This window comes from Myotis myotis, unplaced genomic scaffold, assembly GCF_014108235.1.
Source record: "Myotis myotis isolate mMyoMyo1 unplaced genomic scaffold, mMyoMyo1.p scaffold_m19_p_2, whole genome shotgun sequence".
NCBI lineage: Eukaryota > Metazoa > Chordata > Mammalia > Chiroptera > Vespertilionidae > Myotis > Myotis myotis.
The window spans coordinates 134481477-134501577 of NW_023416324.1; positions in this window are offsets into that span (position 1 = coordinate 134481477).

Here is a 20101-nt window from a genome sequence, read left to right on the forward strand (position 1 = left end):
ATGGAGATTTATTGAGGAACAAGGTCTGTGGGGAGAGGGAAAGAGTCCCACAGAATGGACTCCCATGTGGGGAAGGGGAAAGGGTCCCACTGAGTTCCTTTTCCCTATGGCTTATAAAGGCTGCAGATCCTGGTGCCTTGATATCCCCTCTGATTGTTCACTATTCCCTTGGACTGGTTACTATAGTAACTCTTAGGCTCAAAGGTCGAACTTCACATGGGACATGTGAAGCTCTCCCCTCCCCCTTTCTTCCTTATTGTTTTCCTATTCCCTTTGGGTTTTCTTCTTCTCCTTCTGGATGCAGGGCTTCCTTCCCTTTATTTTGTAAATATAGCTCTTTTACTATTCCCAGCTCCCTCATTCTGTGGAAATGTACGTGTTGCAGCTTTTCAGCTTCCCTATTCTATGGAAATATACCTTCTGCTGCTCTGCAGCCCTGTGCTTCCTCCATGGTCCCCTTAATTTCCAAAATTCCCTAAACTTGTCCTATTTTACCCCTAAAATTCCTGTTTCAGAAAGATTTATTTTCATGGAATTACATCCCTGGGTTTACAAAGTCCTATTTCCCTTAGACCAGTCATAAAGTTTCTGTTCTGTATTGCAGCCAGATCTAATATAGGAAGCCAAGTGTGACCATGAGCCAAATGTGCCAAGAGGAACCAAGAGAGAGAACTACTTAGTTCAGGGGATAAAGTATTTCAAATATTCATGCACTTTCTGTGCCCACACCCATTATGACAAATGACCTCTGTTCCCAGGTGTGACTGACAAGCAAAATGTGGTGGTTGGGTCCAAGCTTGTTGTCAATTGATGAATGAATTCATGGACAAAAAGGTTAGTGGAAGCTAAAATCTATTCGTCCATGTGTGGAGTCCCACATGGCCATAAGCCACATGGGCCCAAGGGGGAGTATATCCCCTTCAGGGACCCAATGTGCCAGAAAGAGAAGAGTGAGTGTTTCTTTGTCTAGCGCAGCGGTTCTCAACCTGTGGGTAGCGACCCCTTTGGGGGTCGAACGACCCTTTCACAAGAGTCGCCTAAGACCATCAGAAAACACTTATATAGTTACATATTGTTTTTGTGATTAATCACTATGCTTTAATTATGTTCAATTTGTAACAATGAAATTGGGGGTCACCACAACATGAGCAACTGTATTAAAGGGTCGAGGCATTAGGAAGGTTGAGAACCACTGGTCTAGTGGCATATACATGCCTTGCTAGCTCCTGATTGGTCCTTCAAAGAATTCTGCCTAAGCAACAAACTTGGGATTGGTTACATGCCTCACTGTCTTGTGATTGGTTATCTGCAAGCTGCCTGTCTTAGCAATAACCATACATTTTAAAAGCTGGTACCTCCTTCTTTCTCCACCCAGCTGGGTTATCTTAGCAATTCCACCTAGCTGGGTTCAGTTCTAGGTTCCTTTTTTTTTTTTGGTCTCTGTGGTGCAGTCAGCAAGCTGTATCCTGTTCATGTCTGCAAGGTCCTGTATTCCAGGACTTCCCCATTCTTCTCCCTCTTCCAAGGTCCTGTCCCTTCTGTTTCCTCACAAGTACCTTCCCCCTGTCACCCCCTGACTTTCCTGGGCATGTGTCTATCTTCCCATTTTGGAACTCTCCCCTATTGTTTGCAGGGAACATGCCTGTAATGTCTGGCCTTCCCTTGCTCCTTTCCTGTTATTAAAAACTGGTTAATTACAATGGTATAAAAACCACAGAGGTCATTATTTTACCTTTGAAATCAATGTAGAATTTGGAATATGTTGGATAGAGCTAACTCCAATATCAAACAGAAGAAAATACATTTCTTTTTTGCCAGAAGTGAAGTAGAGATTCAAAGACAAAGCAGTAAACAAAATGCCACAGAGACCCTGAAGAGTTCTTGATATAACCAGTGGGCTGCAAGGACTTTGGTTCTGACCATCATGTGGAGACAGAAGACATGGACCTGGGTCCGGGTGAATGATGGAGCTAGAATTAGTAGCTACACATGAAGACATAATTATGAATGGGCTATGCTTCCAAGGAAAAGTAGTAAGAATTTCCAAACCAACTAGCCTTGGTAAGTGTGTTAGCATAGGTAGCTAGTTTTATATAAGGAAAAAAGAAAAAGGGAATTAAATAATAAACTTAATAAACTTGGAAGCTGAAGTAAATATCAAGACAGCATTCCACCCAGTTTGCTGGGAATCTATAGCATAAACAGACTCATTCACACTCTACAGGGGACGGTTGCTGAGGGGACTTATTCCTCAGAAAAGATAGGACAATATCCCCAGTGGTGCTGCCAGCCCAGTACTGAATTCCCAGAGGAAGAAGGATGGGGAATTCCTCTGCTGGGTACATGCACAGTAGAAACCAGATGACATAATAGAACTTTTGGGCACATGCATGAGAGCCAAGGTGATGACATACAGGGGCAGAGCCTAGCCTGGGAAAAACTGGAAAGGTATTCAGATTGGATAGAAGGCATGGAAGCCCAGTAGGTCTAGAAAAGGATTTGCTGAGATGAGGGCTCAGCTCAGGCACAGGAAAATTCAGAAAGTTGGGTTGCATGATTTGAATGGTGCTTTGTTTTTACCGTGAGCCAAGAAAATATATGAAGGATTAACAGGAGCCTGTGGCCATTGGTTATAGAGCCTTTCTACCCTCTACATCCCTTAATGCCAAATAAAACCTTGCACCATGTTAAAATTTGAAATTCTTTTCTCTTGACACTACAAAACAACTCATAAATGGCAGGGGGGCGGGGGGGGGGAGAAATGAGACATCAGAGAAGTAAGAAATCTGTGACCTACCAACTGTCAGAATCATGATATAAAAAATAAATATAAAAACAGTGCTGGAGCCAGGAACTCTCAAAGGCCCTAAAAAAGAAAATCAAACTTTCAGGCCACTTGCTAAATAGAGAAACATTGAAATAACTTGAAAGAAAACAAGCAAAATAAAAGTAACAACTCTTATTGAAACCAAAATGTGGTGTTTGAGTCCGAGTTTGTTGTCTCACAAAACTGAAGAATGGATTTAAGGACAAAAACGGTTAGCAGAAGCAAAGGTTGGTGAGAGAAGCTGGTCCTGGAAAATGTGCAGCTAGGGTTCCAAAAGCAGGCCAGTGTCCAGAGATTCCATTTCATGTTGCAGTCGTGTCTAATTCACCATCCATGCTAATTAAAGTCGATTAGTCCATGTGTGGAGTTCCACATGGCCATAAGCCACGTGGGCTCAGGGGAGCGCATCCCTGTGCACCAGTGAGAGAGAGAGAGAGAGAGAGAACGCCTGTCTTTCTTTTTCTAGGGGTAGATACATACTGGCTAACTTCTGATTGGTTCTTGGTTCTTTCAAAGAAAGAACCTTAGCAACATCTTTGGGATTGGTTTATATTGCTCACTGCCTTGTGATTGGTTATTTGCAAGCTGCCTATCTTAGCAACATCCATACATTCTTCTTTTCCCATCCAGTTGGGTTGTCTTAGTAATTCCACCTAGCTGGGTTCCCTGGTTCTATTTCCCCTCCACCATGGTCCTGTCCTTGTCTACCTAGCTTCCTTCTGTTTCCTCATTATGATAGGATATCTATATATATAAAAGCCTAGCCCTGCCAGTTGAGTGTTGAGTGTCGACCTATGAACCAGGAGGTCACAGTTTGATTACTGGTCAGGGCACATGCCCGGGTTGTGGGCTCGATGCCCTATGTGGGGTGTGCAGGAGGCAGCCACTCAATGATTCTCTCTCATCACTGATGTTTCTATCTCTCTCTCTCCCTCTTCTTTCCTCTCTGAAGTCAATAACAATATTTTTTTAAAAAAGTCTAAGCAACCATTCGACCGGTCGCTATGAAACGCACTGACTGCCAGGGAGCGGTCCACTTGGACAGACGAAAAGAGAAATAGATAATTGAGTCTATGAAAGATCACTAGCAGGTGGGGCTCAACTGCAGTTGGCATTGGGAGGCCAGGCCATTGGTCCAAATTCCTCAGCTCTCCAGGCACCACTCTGGAGGTGCAGTGCCCCCAACCCCCAACAACCCGTCTGGCCTCATCCTCACCGGGCAGCTGGGACCAAGGGAGGGAAAAAAGAGACCACGAACTCTGTCCGTAGTGCCCGCCTCCTCCTATCAGGCTGGAGCCACCCCAGGACGTGCAGGATGGTGCATGAAGTGGGTGGCCTTGCCACGTAGCTACCACAACTCCCCGGCCTGTCCCAGGCATCCCTTGGACACTCACCCCGCTTCTCCAAGCCTCAGTCTGCACCCCTAGAGAGGCCTTGGGAGCTCCGCCTTAGAGACCCACGTCTCCATAGCTGGGTATGGAAGACCAAGAGATGCAAGGGGCAGCAGTGGAAGATGGGGGCAGACGCTCAGCTGACCAGGATGAATGGGGCCAGGATAAGTGGGAGTGGCTCCTCCCTGGCCACCTGCCACTTCGCACACTACTACATGGATGCCAGTTTCAGCCCAATACCCTCAGGCTACAATGAGGGATCCCACCAGTGCATGAATCCATGCACCAGGCTTCTAGTATTTAATAAAAAGGAACTTATACCCAGAAAGAAGGAATAACCTCCTAAAAGCATGATCTGAAGAAAATTTATAAAAATGTTATTAAATTACATATGGCCCTGACCGGTTTGGCTCAGTGGCTAGAACGTCAGCCTGCGGACTGAAGGGTCCCGGGTTTGATTCCGGTCAAGGGCATGTACCTTGGTTGCGGGCATGTCTCCAGTGGGGGGTGTGCAGGAGGCAGCTGATCGATGTTTCTCTCTCATCAATGTTTCTAACTCTCTATCCCTCTTCCTTCCTCTCTGTAATAAATCAACAAAATATATTTAAATAAATAAATTAATTAATATGAATCAACTGTATAAATCAACAATAAAAGAAAATGTTGAGAATTTTTAAATGAGCTTGCTGTGGTGGGAAACAGGTGAAAACCGAACAGTGGGCCATTTTTTATGTAAGATGGGAGGAACATGATACAAATTTCAATTTTTCTAGGGAATTTTTATTGGCTGAAAAGAGAGATCATGAAAATGATTAATTTTAGATTTTTAAAGTCAAGTAAACATGTCAAAATGTAAGTATATACACTCAAATAATATAAGTAAAATGTAAATGACACAAAACCCAAGTGCAGAGAGCAAAATAATTAAGAAAAAGACAAACATTATAATGGAAAGCAAAGAGAAAGTAAGCCCCAAAATAATATTTAAAAACACAAAATAAGCACATAAGATAGTAGTCAATAATGCACATGAAATAATAATAAAAAAATATTTTCTTAAATTCATTTAAGTCACTTTGAAAAAAGCATAAATCCTTAAATTGTATTGAAAGAAAAATCTGTTTTCTATTTAATGCATCAACACAATGAAACAAATTTTGAAAACAAAGGGTGAAAAATATAAAGCACACAGTACTAACTGAAAAAAAATCTGAAGTAGCATTATCAATATTTGATAAAAGAGAGTTTAAGAAAAATAAAATACAGATAGAGATGTTAATGAATTTATATTAAAAGTATTTTTTAGAATTACAAAATGTAGTAAAACACATTTGCTCCTAACACGTAAGTTTAATTTTTTAAAAAAGTATGCATTAGGGGAACACCAAGGAGAAATTGATAAAACCCACATTCATTGGAGGATATATATTTTTTAAGTAAGTACATAGAAGATTCAGATAACACAATAAACTACATTTCATAGAGGAATGAAGAACCCTGCATAACAATATAATAATATTCTTTTCAAGAAACAAATGTAGAAAGAACATTTATAAATTTTGAACTTCATTATACTACGAAATAATTGTTAACAAGTACCAAATTATTTAAATCATACAGACCATATGCTCTGGAGAAAAGAAAACACAAAAAGCCATAAATATGTGAATGCTGCTAGCTAGACTTCCATTTAAAATGTCCCCCCTTCATTGGATGCCCAACTGAACTCTATTCCTAACCCTTACAGTTAGATATACCCAGACGTCTAACTAGTTTGCAATGAATTGTGAGAATAAGTGAAATGGGCAAATTGGACTGGAACTTGTGGTGTTCCCCTGGGTAGGATTCCAGGCTCTTGTCCGGTGGAGTTGAAGAATGAAACCATGGACGGAGGATGGTACAGCAAAGGTGGAAATTTATTGAAAAACAAGCACAGACTCCCACGTGGAGAGGGGGAAAGAGTCCCTCCACGTCCCTTTTTCCATGGTTTATAAAGGCCACGGTATTTTGTGCCTCAATATCCCTCTGATTGGTCACTATTCCCCTTTGATTTGGTCACTATAGCAACTCCTGAGCTCAAGTCTCTCATGAAGTATGTGAGGTTCCCTCCTTCTTCCCCATTATTATTCTCCTATTCCCTCTGGGCTTTCCTTTCTCCTTCCCGCTTTATTCTGTAAAGGTATACCATTTTCTACTCCCTGCTCCCATGTTTTATGGAAATGTACCCTTTTGCAACTCTGTAGCCCTGTGTTTTTTCCATGGACCCCTTAATTTTTTTAAATTTCCTAACCCTGCTTATTTCACCCCCAAAAGTTCCTTTCATAAGTAACAAATGCATATACAGGCCTGGCCATGAACATTTCACCATGCTTCCATTGCTTCTGTGGCTGAATGCAGATTAGGATCTGGCTCTAAAGGACAGCGCAGGCAGAAGATGGAAGAATTGCTCAGATGATCACCATGTGAAGGAGGGTTCACTGACCCCCACTGAGTAAAAAATAAGCTGCCACTGGATGGAAAAACTAAATTCTGACTTCTGTGTACAGCAGTTTAGCTTCCTCTCATACAAATAACAGAAAAAGAGCCTTATGCTTGTAATTTAAAACTAGGTTTCTAAATAATGCTAAATAATTCAAAAGTCACAGAAATATCATAATGTAAATCATTAAATATTCAAATCTTAATGAAAATGAAAAGCTATAAAAACTTGAGAAATGCAACAGGGGTACATAGAGTAAATAGCCTTAATACTTATGGGAGGAAAAAGAAGATGTTAAATTAATAAGCTAAGTGTTCACTATCAGAACAACACAAAACAGAAGCATAGCAAAATGAGACTTTTAATAACACTCTTGAGAGCTGGAGCCCATTGTACAGGAACACACAGGGAACATAGCTTATTTATTTTGTCCCACCTCCGGTTCCTCACTGGCTGAGTACTATTTGGTCACCTGTTTCCTCATGGGTATCCCATTGGGCCATTAAAATATTGGGCCAAGACCTTTCTAGCTGTCTCTACCTCCCTTTGTTTAGGGGACTCTTCCTGGAAAATGTGCTATCAGCCACAGGCACAGCTCCCATACCCTCTCCCCACCCCCCACATTCTGTTTGTTCTGGGGAAATTCAGTAACAGCCTGGCCACATGCTGTTTCTTTTCTTTATTTAAAAAAAAAAAAAATTATTGATTTCAGAGAGGAAAGGAGGGGGAGACAGAGATAGAAACATCAATGATGAGAGAGAATCATCGATTGGCTGCCTTCAGCATGCCCCCTACTGGGGATCGAGCCCGCTACCCGACCAGGTACCCTTGACTGGAATCAAACCCCAGACCCTCCAGTCCACAGGCCGGCACTCTATCCACTGAGCCAAACCAGGCAGGGCTGTTTCTTCTCTATGAAGATGAATCAGAGGCATCTTTCTTGCAAATTATACAAGCAGAAACTGATGAAATGGATAGAAAAGAAATAACAGATACTGTTGCTTAAAACTTATTAAAGATGACCCTTTAGGTGAAACAAACTTTTTTAACACTTCATGTATCATTCTCATTTAGGAGAACAGCAAAATGGGTCAGGAAGTTTTTTCAGGGTGAAGAATATAGTGCAAGAAAAAGGCAAATAACAAAAATAGATCCAGAGACAAATGGCAGGGGAGGTGGGGGCGGGGGTGATTAGAGATCAACCAAAGGACTTGTATGCATGCATATTAGCATAAACAATGGACACAGACACTGGGGCGGTGGGGGCTTGCCCTAAGGGGAAGGAATGGCTGGGTAAAATTTTAGACAATAATATATATATATATATATATATATATATATATATATATATATATATATATATATTGATTGGCTAGGGCCATATACTTAATCTTCTTTTGGGTGAAAAGGCCAAGAGTTGGCTTGGCATTTAGGGATTGACTGACTGCATTTCTAGTCAAGTGGAACACTTACAGGGACACAAAAGTTAACCAAGTTTTGGTTTGCTGACCTGACACCATAGGCAGGAGTAGCTCCATCTTGGGTCTACAAATTTATTTCAACACTATCAACTAAATCAAATGCTAGTTCTTTTATCTTTTTTTTTTTTTTAGAAGACTAATAAATTAACTTATATTTAGTTAAGGAAGAAAAACTGAAAGGAAAAATAAATCACAGAAAATAGAACATTAGTAAAAAATCTATTCCTAAAGGAAACACCACAACTAAATACTATATTTTAGAGGTAATATTGAAAGTTTAGGAAATGGTTAAGTCCTAACTTATGCAAAATATTGATTCACTATTTTAAAAGGAGAGAAAATCACAGGTATCTTTATGTATCTAGTTTAATGCAATAGCAATAATAGAGGAAGGCATTTGTACTAGATAATTTTCTCCGTTAACTTGATCGGGCCAGAAGGTAGTCAGTGTTAGGGTGGCCAAAGGAGGACTGCACGAGGCCAAAGTGGTAAGGGATTATAGAGTTACTAGAGGCCTGGGGCACAAAATCTGTGCACAGGGGTGGGGGGGGGGTCCCCTCATCCGGTCTGCAGCATCTCTCAAATCAGGATCCCTCAGGAGATGTCCCACAGGGATCCCACAGGGATCGGGCCTAAACCAGCAGTCGGACATCCCTCTTGCAATCCGGATCGCTGGCCTGCCTGCCTACCTGATTGCCCCTAACCACTCGCCTGACTACCTGATGGCCCCTAACCACTCTGCCTGCCTCCCTGATCACCCCTAACTGCACACCTGTCTGCCTGATCACCCCTAACCGCTCGCCTGCCTGTCTGATTGCCCCTAGCCACTCGCCTGCCTGCCTGATTGCCCCTAAACGTGTCTGCCTTGGCTCCCACTGCCTCAGCTTCATCTGGAAGGAAGTCTGGAATGATGTCGAGAAGGTCGTTTGGCTGTCCGTTCTAATTAGCATATTAGCTTTTATTATCAGTGATGGTGAACCTTTTGAGCTCGGTGTGTCAGCATTTTGAAAAACCCTAACTTAACTCAGGTGCCATGTCACATACAGAAATTTTTTGATATTTGCAACCATAGTAAAACAAAGATGTATATTTTTGATATTTATTTTATATATTTAAATGCCATTTAACAAAGAAAAATCAACCAAAAAAATTAGTTCGCGTGTCACCTCTGACACGTGTGTCATAGGTTCGACATCACTGGATTAGATCACCTGGATACCAAATGGGCTGAGCCCCAAAATGGCACCAACCTCCAAAGATGGGAGACAGAGGTTTTAAAAGGACTATAGGCGGGCTTTTTCTAGGTGGAGAATTCTCTGTGCAGGTCCGGATCCTGGGAAGGTCCACAGGGGAGAGATAATGGTTTTAGCAGGTGGAATGTGGTCTAAGCAAGTGGTTCTCAACCTGTGGGTCGTGACCCCTTTGGGGGTCGAATGACCCTTTCACAGGGGTTGCCTAAGGACCATCAGAAAACACATATATAATTACATATTGTTTTTGTGATTAATCACTATACTTTAATTATGTTCAACTTGTAACAATGAAAATACATTCTGCATATCAGATATTTACATTACAATTCATAACAGTAGCAAAATTACAGTTATGAAGTAGCAACGAAAATAATTTTATGGTTGGGGGTCACCACAACATGAGGAACTGTATTAAAGGGTCGCGGCATTAGGAAGGTTGAGAACCACTGCTCTAGAGTGAGCCTGCATTGACTCTTTGTCCTGAGAGCTTTTTATCCTTTTTTTTTTTTCTCTTGGCAAGAACCTTAGGAGAGGGTTTCAGTAGAATATTCATCAGCTTTCCAGGTACATTTTTAATATGCTGATGCATTAAAATGAGTGTATAGGGGAGTTTTGGGTTATTCTTTGGTCTGTTTTACTGTTTATCTTAGTTCTGTCTGGCTTTAAAGGGGTTCTTGTTATTTGTTCCTCAACGTTATCTGTGCTTGAGTTTAGCTGGCACAAAGGGCATTAATTGGGTCTCTGTTCTCTATTTTCCCAAGCCAGGGTGATGTAAGCTATGTATTTTCTGGTTAGGGAGGAAGGCATGAATCATTTGCTCTCAAGTGTCCTTGGTTAGGGAAGATAAGGTCTTGCAATTCACAAGCTGGCTGCAAGTTGCCCTAACTATTGGGCCTTGTTTAATTCTGTCTCAGTTTCCCCATTCCACTTGCCCAGGAATTTTCCTAGCTTCTTACTGTCCTGCCACAGTACCACAAGTAAGGCAGGATTCCTCATGCCTGACTGATTTGAACTGGGACATGAGCTTTTTCCTGCCTTTCAACTTAAACTAAAACATCACCTCTTCCTATGTTTTAAGCCTGTTGGCCTTGGGACATGAGGTACACCATAGGCTCTCCTGGGCCTCCAGCTTGCTGACACCTGCAGGTCTTAGGACTTGTCAGTCTCCATAAGCATATGAGCCGATTGCTTATTCTCTCTCTCTCTCTCTCTCTCTCTCTCTCTCTCTCTCTCTATATATATATATATATATATATATATATATATATATATATGGAAAATAATCATGATTTCAGCAGTAGCTAGAAGAAAATGTTAGATAAAATTTAATTCCATTTATGACAACTGTTTTAGTAAAACAGAATTATAAGAGGGAAAAACAACTTAATAAAAGCTACCTATCAAAAATATGTGCTGCAGATATCAGTGTGATAAAAGAGTTAAAAAATATTATCTCACAGTGAAAAACAAAACAAAATTACCCACTCATAGACACTATTCAGTAGGATATTTACTAGAAGTCTCATCCAAACCAGTAAAAGTAGAAAAAAGGAGTGAAGCATAGGAAGGAATTAGAAAGGAATCATTTTAAATGTCATCATAATTTTCTGCAATGATTGCTTATATGGAAAACACAACACAATAGAATCTACAGGCAAGATAATAAGATGAATAAGCAAAATTTATAAAATCAATATAAAAATCAATAGTTTTTATGCTTAGCAAAACTAATTTCAAAACTCAGTTCACAGAAGCAATAGCCCATATGGTATATACAAATAAATATAAATATATATATATATATTATCCTTATAAATAAAATTATTTTTAGAGAATAACTGATGTGCATAAAAAGAGTTCAGTAAATAAATGGAGTGATAAACTATATTCATATATAGAAAAAATATCATAAAGATGATCTGTCTCCAAAATGAATCTTTAACTTATAATATTACTATCTTTGTAGACATTGAAATTTTGATCCTATAATTGTTGGTGGAAAAACTAGAATTTTTTTTGAAATGTGTCAGGTTCATCCTCAGCACTCCAGGAAGGTCTTTCTCGCTGCCGTAGTTTTTCACTGCTCCCTTCACTTCTGTGACTCTGCAGCACCCTTCTGATGTACTCCTAATTTAAGTTTAAGGTGCTCTGTTTTATCTTTTGTGTAACCCGGAGAATTTGAATTAATATATTTGTTTGAGGTCAAACGATTTGCTTAAGTCTCTTTGACTCAATTTTGTCACACATATAAAGAGGTTTTACTAAATATTTTCCAATTTTCCCTCAAGCACACAGAATCTTTTTTTTCCCCTCTCTGTGTTACATACATGCAAAGGATAGTATATGCTTTATCTAGAGAAAATTTCTAGGAAAAGAAAAATAAATTAAATGGATTTTGTTTTGCTGTGTTGAGAAAAAAATCAGTGACACTGATTTCATGCAGTAGAAAAGTAAGCTAACATTTTTAGTTGGACTTCAAAATGAACATTTGCTTTCATTCTTGAGTAACAAGTATTTATTTATTTATACACTAGAGTCTCAGCCCCGCCCACCTGCCAAGCTTGCAGCCTGCCTCACTGCACCTACCTGCCTGCCGCCCCGCCCATCTGCCCACGGACCCACTCACAGCCCCGCCCACCTGCCCGCTGTGCTCTCAGCTGCGCCTGCCTTGCCACGCCCACCGCCAGCCTCCAGCATTGCTGCAATTGGAGCCTGTGGGCTGCAGGCAGGGCCTGAGAGGTGCTCCATGCACCTCTTGGTGACCAGTCGTTCGGTCGTTTTGGTTGTGATGCCTCTTGGCCTTTTATTATTAAAAGATTAAATTTTCCGTAGTATTAAAATAACTCATTATAAGGTTGAAAAATATGACAAATAAAAACAAGCAAAAAATGAAACATAAATGACACAGAGTCCTCTCCATGATTCAGATATTTATTTATTGCTTTAATTATCTTTCTTTTTGAGGAAATGGCACAACCTTTTGAAATGTCTAGGTTAAAGTTTGTTGTGACAAGAATTTTTCATTTACATGTGGAGGATCTCTGGAATTATTCAAAAGTTTTAAAAGCATGTCTGATAATTAATTACTTAAATGTGACTGTACAGTTTATTTCAATTAATCTCTGGCAAAAAGTTCTCTAATCCAAAGCTAAATATTCCTTGGAAAAATGTAGTGAAAGCAACCAAAAGATAAGCTGGCACATCTTTAATGATAAACATAAGCCAAACATATACATTTGGTAGACAGTAATCTATTTGCTTATTAGCCTATTCAATGTAAATTTCTCTTTACTTTTAATTTAACTTATATAGAAATCTAGGTTGATTCCTGGGACTCCATAAAATTTTATAAAATTTCTACTTCAATGCCTATTATCCATATTATTAAACATCATAAGATTCTCTTTCTCTTACTACTAGCACCAATTAAGAATGATGAATGTAATTTATACTTCCTTATTAACTTCACATGTATAGATACAAATTAAATGCACTACTAGAAATTAACTCTTCAAAATGGCTTTCTTTTGTCAAGAACATTTCTGAATTATGTACATATTCTGATTGAGAGTGACTAATATTCATATCAACGTGGAACACTGACTGATAACTTCTGATTTTATGTTCTGTTTCCAAAAGTTTTTGAGTTTTTTTTAAAAAAATATTTTTATTGATTTAGAGAGGAAGGGAGAGGGAGAGAGGGAGACATAAACATCAATGATGAGAGAGAATCATTGATTGGCTACTCCCCACTGGGGATCGAGCCTGAAACCTGGGCATGAGCACTGATGGGAATTGAACCATGATCTCCTGGTTCATAGGTGGATGATCACCCACCAAGCCAAGCAGGTTGAGCCCAAAAGTTTTTTTATGTTTAAGAAAAAAAAACAAGTACTGCATTACAATTTAGTGTGTCTTTTCAAATGTTATGATTGCTCTGTATTTCAAATCAAGTTATGATGCAAAACTTTTTAACTCATCTGGCTTATAGTGAGTAAAAAGGAGCCCATTACAGCTCTACACTTAACACAGCACACATGGATTATAAAGCATCCCTCAAGAAATACCACAGTTAAAACATTGTGCTGTGATGATTCTCAGCTACATAAATAAATAATATCCCAAAATCCATGGATGCAATAAATACCATCAGACTTTAGAACCTGGCTTTATTTTTCCATAAAATGTTATTTCCAAGATGTTTTTGAATGGAATACCTAATTATTAACTTACTAGAGGCCTGGTGCACAAAATTCGTGCACTCTGGGGCAGTCTGGAGAGCCTGAACTCTCTTGCAGTCCAGGAGCCCTCGGGGATGTCCAAGTGATGGTTGAGGTGGGGAGAAGGCCTAAGCCAGCAGTTGGACATTCTTAGCACTGCCGTGGAGGTGGGAGAAGTTCCTGCCACCACCCCTGTGCTCGCCAGCCATAAGCCCAGCTTGTGGCTGAGTGGCGCTCCCCCTGTGGGAGCTTACTGACCAGTAGGGGGCAGATCTTGTGTTAAGCATCTGCCCCCTGGTGGTCAGTGCACATCATAGCAACCATTAGGTCGATTTGCATATTAGCCTTTTATCATATAGGACTAGAGGCCTGGCTCACGAAATTTGTGTGCAGGTATGGTCCCTAGGCCTGGTCTGCAATCAGGGCCATCTTACCCAGCTGCCTGCAGCCAGCCCCATGCCCCACTGCTACCCACCCCCAGTTCCCCATTCGCCATCAGGTGATCGGAGCCTGCCGGCCGGGGAAAGGAACCAAGAGGTGGTCAGTGTATCTCATAGTGACTGGTCCAGTGGTTGTTCTGGTAATTCTGCCATGGGGGTCAATTTGCATATTACCATTTTATTATATAGGATAGAGGCTTGGTGCACGAGTGGGGGCCAAATGGCCTGCCATAAAGGGGGCCCTGGATTTGGGTGAGGGTCCCCGCTGGGACGGGGCCAGCCTGGGCAAGGGGCTGCCAGCAGTTTGCAGGCCGGCCATGCCCCTGATGGGGTGGGGGTCCCTGCTGGGGGTTGGGGCCAGCCTGGGTGAAGGGCCGCTAGGGGTTTGCAGGCCCGCCACACCCCCACTGGGGTGGGGGTCCCTGCTGGGGTATGGGGCCAGCCTGGGTGAGGGCCCATGAGCAGTTTGCAGGCTGGCCACACCCCTGATCTGGGTGGGGGTCCATGCTGGGGGGCAGAGTGGCCTGGGAAAGGGGCTGCGGGCAGTTTTCAGGCCAGCCACACCTCTAGCTTTGGCAGGAAGGATGTCTGGAAGATGTCTGGTCTAATTAGCACAATACCCTTTTATTAGTATAGATAATAAATTATTTTTAAATAAGCAAATCAGAAGACAAATAGAATCATTGTTAGAAGACTTGAGAATTTTAAGTAGTCCTCTTTTCTCTGGGAAATTTAGATACTACTATTTGACCCAAAATTTAATGTGTTCCACTTTTTTTTGTGGACATATACTTTCCTATTTTAACTTTGTTTAAAAACCCTGAAGTTCTATTATGAACAGTGAGTTCTGTTCAGGGATTATGCATTTATAATGGAGGCTAGGGGGCAGAAGGGAGCCATCTATCCATTCAAATATATTAATAGAACTCTGTGTGCTAGCACACTCTGATAGGCACATGGGTCTATGGAGAGTTGAAAAAAAATAAAAAGAAACAAGCTTCTCCCTTGAAGTAGACAATATATTGGATACATCTAAATAAGTTCATCAGTATCATTCACAAAGAGCTGGGTGTCATCATTAAAAAGCAAAATCTTGAATAATTTTCAAAATCTTGAAAGTTTTAAATAATATAGATCTTTACTATGGTTTTCATGGAAAGACTAGAGTTTACAGGGTTCATTACCCATCAAATGTTCCTAAAAATCCTTTTTTATTTTAATCATCACTCCAGGATATTTATTCCATTGTTCTTTTAGAGAGAGTGGAAAGAGAGGGAAAGACAGAGAGAAATATCACTGTGAGAGAAACACATTGATTGGTTGCCTCCTGCATGCACTCCGATCAGGGCTCAGGCAGGGGAGGAGCCTACAATTGTGGTATGTGCCCTTGACCAGAATCAAACCTCGGACCCTTCAGTCTTCAGGGAAATGCTCTATCCACTGAGCCAAACCAGCAAGGGCTCTAAAAATACTTTTTAATCTTTCTCTTTCCAGTATTTCTAATACAACTTAGAGAAACTACTACAATTGCTATATCTCACTTATACCAGTACAGCTCGCTTATTGCCACATTGCCACAGATGCAAGCTTCTTCCTCTTCTCTTTTGGTGTATACATCCCAAACCAGACAAATACCACCTGCCATGTACAGCTGTCTGGGAAATATATTTCCTTCTACTCTACTGATTTTCTTGTGAGAATAAGACATCTCTACTACCATGATAATATTCCCATTACCCACAAGTTCTGGGAAATAAAATTATAATAATCATTTATTTGGTGTCCTTTCTTAAAAAAGAAAACAGAATAGCTTATTGATTTTTAGAGAGAGAGGAATGGAGAGGGAGAGAGAAACACAGGTGCCTGAGCCACACTGGCCAGGGCTATTGTGGAGACCTTTGATGGGTGGCTATCATGCTGAATGTTGCTATGCTACATACAGCAAACATGAGATCCTGTGGCCTCCTATGTTTGTGATGGACTCTGCTTATTTATTAATAGTCAACTCCACTATGTACTCCCAGGTGAAGAAGAAACCTGTTCTGATGTACTCACTATATCTACTCGGGCTTCCATATCCCTATAAGCAAATGAGAAGAAGCAGAGCCTCAGGGTTCCGTTTACTCTGAGCAAGACATATTGTCTGGCTCCATTCCTACAGCAGCAGCAGTGAAGAGGGGCATGAGAGGGCTGCTTTTACCTGCCAATCTCTTTTCTTTCCTCCCCTCAACAACCACTATTTCAGCCTCATATCCGCCATTCATTTTGTGGTCATGGGAACTTTTCTCTTCATGCCCCTTAGCCTAGTCAGTGGCTTCAAAAGGGCTAGGTTCATTTAGCTTTGACTTCCAATCTCACTTCTTCCAAACTTCTTCCCTTGCTACCCTTCCTTCTGTAATTCACAAGCTTTCATCACTAGAATCACTTCCATTCTCATCATCTTTGATATCTTTACTTTCCTTGCTATTAATAAAGAACTGGATCTGTCTTATGAAACCCAGGGACCCTATCAAGTTAAATTATCTTGAAAGAATGGTCATAATTGTACCTCATGAATATATCCAAATAATTTCCATCCTTCTTCCCCATAATTTGAATTTCAAACTACTTGTCAAAGCACTTAACTCGGTCCTAATATTTAGTGCTATAAAATATATTCACAGATAACCCACCCAATTCTCTAGAAATTTTCCAAGAACATTTAATACTCATAAAAACCCTATGAGGTAAATATTATTAATCCTCTATTACAGTGACACTTACTGAAAGCATTATCTATTTTGTTTCCAATTACTCTTTTTAAACTTAATGAATATGTACAACTGATTACCTAGCACCCTTTGGATATCTCAAATTCACCATGGCAAAAATTTTTACCCCATTCTGCTCTTCACATGACTGTCACATCTCAAATGTGACATTTGGCAAATTCATACTGTACTTGACATACCTTCTCCAGATATTCCCCAGTTCCCTTCATCACTTTCATATATTTTCTGCACAAATGTTAACTTTACATACACTATTTTAAAGTACAACCCAAAACTCCATACCTCTGTTTTGTGACTTATGCTCTTCTAACACCATCAGACATATTATATTATACTTATTTATTTGTCTGTACATCCTGTCATTATGCAAATTCTGTGACAGTGGGCATTACTGTCTTAAAAAAATAATATATCTCTAAAACCTAGAAGAGTGTCTGGTAAATATTAGGGACTCAATAGATATTTGTTACATAATTTAATAAATAAGCAAATCTCAATACAAATTTGATTCAAGAAAAATGGGAGAGACTGGTGCAAAATATTTTCTATTTGATGTGTTTGATATTCATTGAGGTCAGATGTATCCCTTATAAATACCCAGGGTCTAGTAGACAAATTCTTCTCAAGAAACTAAAATGATGTGATGACTAAATGTATTGTTAGATCCTGGATGGGATTCTGGAATGGAAAAAGTATCTTAGGTAAAACTAGGAAAATATTAGAAAAGGGTGAACTTTGCTCCATTATTAAAATTAACATATACTAGTTTATTATTGTTACAAATGTACCAGACTAATATGAGATGCTAATAATATGGTAAATTGAGTGTGAGTTACATGGGAGCTCTCTGTACTATCTTTGCAAGTTTTCTGTAAAGCTAAAACTATTGTAAAATAAAAGTATAATAAATGATAATAAAATATTTACATTAACTTATGTACCTATTAATATTGTCATTCTTTTAAGAATAATCTTATTTCAAACTTAGTACTGCATCCAAAGTACAGACAACATGACTTAGAGTAGTGCTTTCCAATAAAAATCCCTTAAATGATGGAAATGTCCTAACTGCACTATCCAATATGATAGCCAGTAGCCAGATGTGACTAGTGAGCATTTAAAAGATGGCTAATATGACTGACAAATTTAATATTCAATTGTTTAATTTTTTATTAACATGAAAGTAAATTGTCATATATAGGATATTGCATTTGATGGTGCAGATATAGAGTGATCAATTTTTCATTGGTCACAGAGATTTTAAATTAGTATGATTTATTTTTTCAAGTGTGACTTTTGTTGTTTTGACTGTTTTACTTTACAGAAGGGCTCATTTTCCTTAACAATATAAATATATCATAGATGCACATTTACCTTAAGTTATTAGCTGTTATGCAAAAATAGCCTAACATAGAAAAGTAGAGGCCCGGTGCACAGAAATTTGTGCACTCGGGGGGGGGGGTGTCCCTCAGCCCGGCCTGTGCCCTCTCACAGTCTGGGACCCCTCAGGGGATGTCCACCTGCTGGCTTAGCCCCACTCCCCGGGGGATTGAACCTAAGCTGGCAGTCAGACATTCCTCTGGCAGCCCGGGAGCCCTCAGGGGATGTCCACTTGCCAGCGGGGAGCAGGCCTAAGCTGCAGTCAGACATCCTTAGTGCTGCTGAGGAGGCAGGAGAGGCTCCCACAACCACTGCTGTGCTGGCAGCCTGGCTTGTGGCTGAGCAGCGCTCCCCCCTGTGAGAGCGCACTGACCATCAGGGGGCAGCTCCTGCATTGAGCGTCTGCCCTCTGGTGGTCAGTGTGTGTCATAGTGACCAGTCATTCCCAGTGGTTCTGCTGTTAGGGTCAATTTGCATATTACCCTTTTATTATATAGGATGATATCACTTATTTCTGAATTAGTGTCAAAATGATGACTGAAACTGTGAAAATTATTCTGTATTCTAGTGTGTTACATACCTAATAAATATAGTGAACAAGAAAAAAGAAAGATCAAATAAATATTAAATTGTGCTTTTAGTTATCAAGAGGAAAACACAAGGATTGAACTTATTAATGTATGTATTGAGATCATTTAATATTGCCAGTTCTCAATAGGTCACACAATTCAAAAAGACTAGTGATAAACAGAGTGACTGCTTAGAGTGATTGCTTGCTGAAAGTGGTTTAAAATTATAATAAGGATATACCTGAAGTTAGGGAATGCACATCTGTTTTAAGGGGTAGAGGGAAACAGACTTGGAGAGGTAAAATTTTTCTAAAATATACAAGACTGGGAAATATTCTAAAATAAATAAATAATATGAGGGAAATGCCAGGACTACACAATAAAATTACCTCGTAATTAGAATATATGTGGTGTTTCCAATAGCTATGATTTTCATTGCAATACTAACTAATTTAGGGTGATTTGTTAAAAAGTTAGCAGCAATTCCCTAGATATAACAAATTTTGGAAGAATAATTATTCTTTGTATCTCCTTGCAATGTATACTTAAATTTTTAGTAGCCCATACTGGAAAATAGACAAAATCCAATGGTGCATTCTATGGTTGAATCTATATTGAGCTGAGGTTACTATTATAGTCTATCAAGTCAAATCATCACTTTTATCCCTATGGCATTTGAATAAATGGGCCCTGAAGAATAGTTCTTGAGTAAATTTTATTAAAGATTAATTTTCTAGTGATTTTTATTGCAAGATCTCTCTAGTGTTTTCTTTCTGACATCTTTCCCTGACTGAAATTTTGAAGGAAACCTAATATATTCTCAGTTCAGAATATCATAACTTTCTAACCCTCTCCTGTGTTTACAAAATGTTATTCACTTAAGGTCAGCATTATGAACATAATTGAAAATATGAGACCAGGGAACAATGATGTGAACTAAATATAAAAATACATCAAGAACAAGAATAGGCATATTCATGTCCTAGGAAAGTCAATATTTATTAAAGATTATCTACAGAGATACTAGTATATTTTTAAATTATTTTTCTTTATACATAGTCATTATTTGTGGATGTCCTACCATTTTGAACAAAGAATTGTTAGGTATTTTTGCCTTGGAATAAACCTAATTTTGTGAATTAATGTTCTATCATTAGTTTCAATCAAATGAATTTATTTAAATAAGAATGACTCTGGCTATAAAGTTATAATGATTATCTTACATTTTACCAGGTATTTTACAATAAGTAAAAAGTAAGCATAATTTAAGCACAGATTTTACTTGTATTA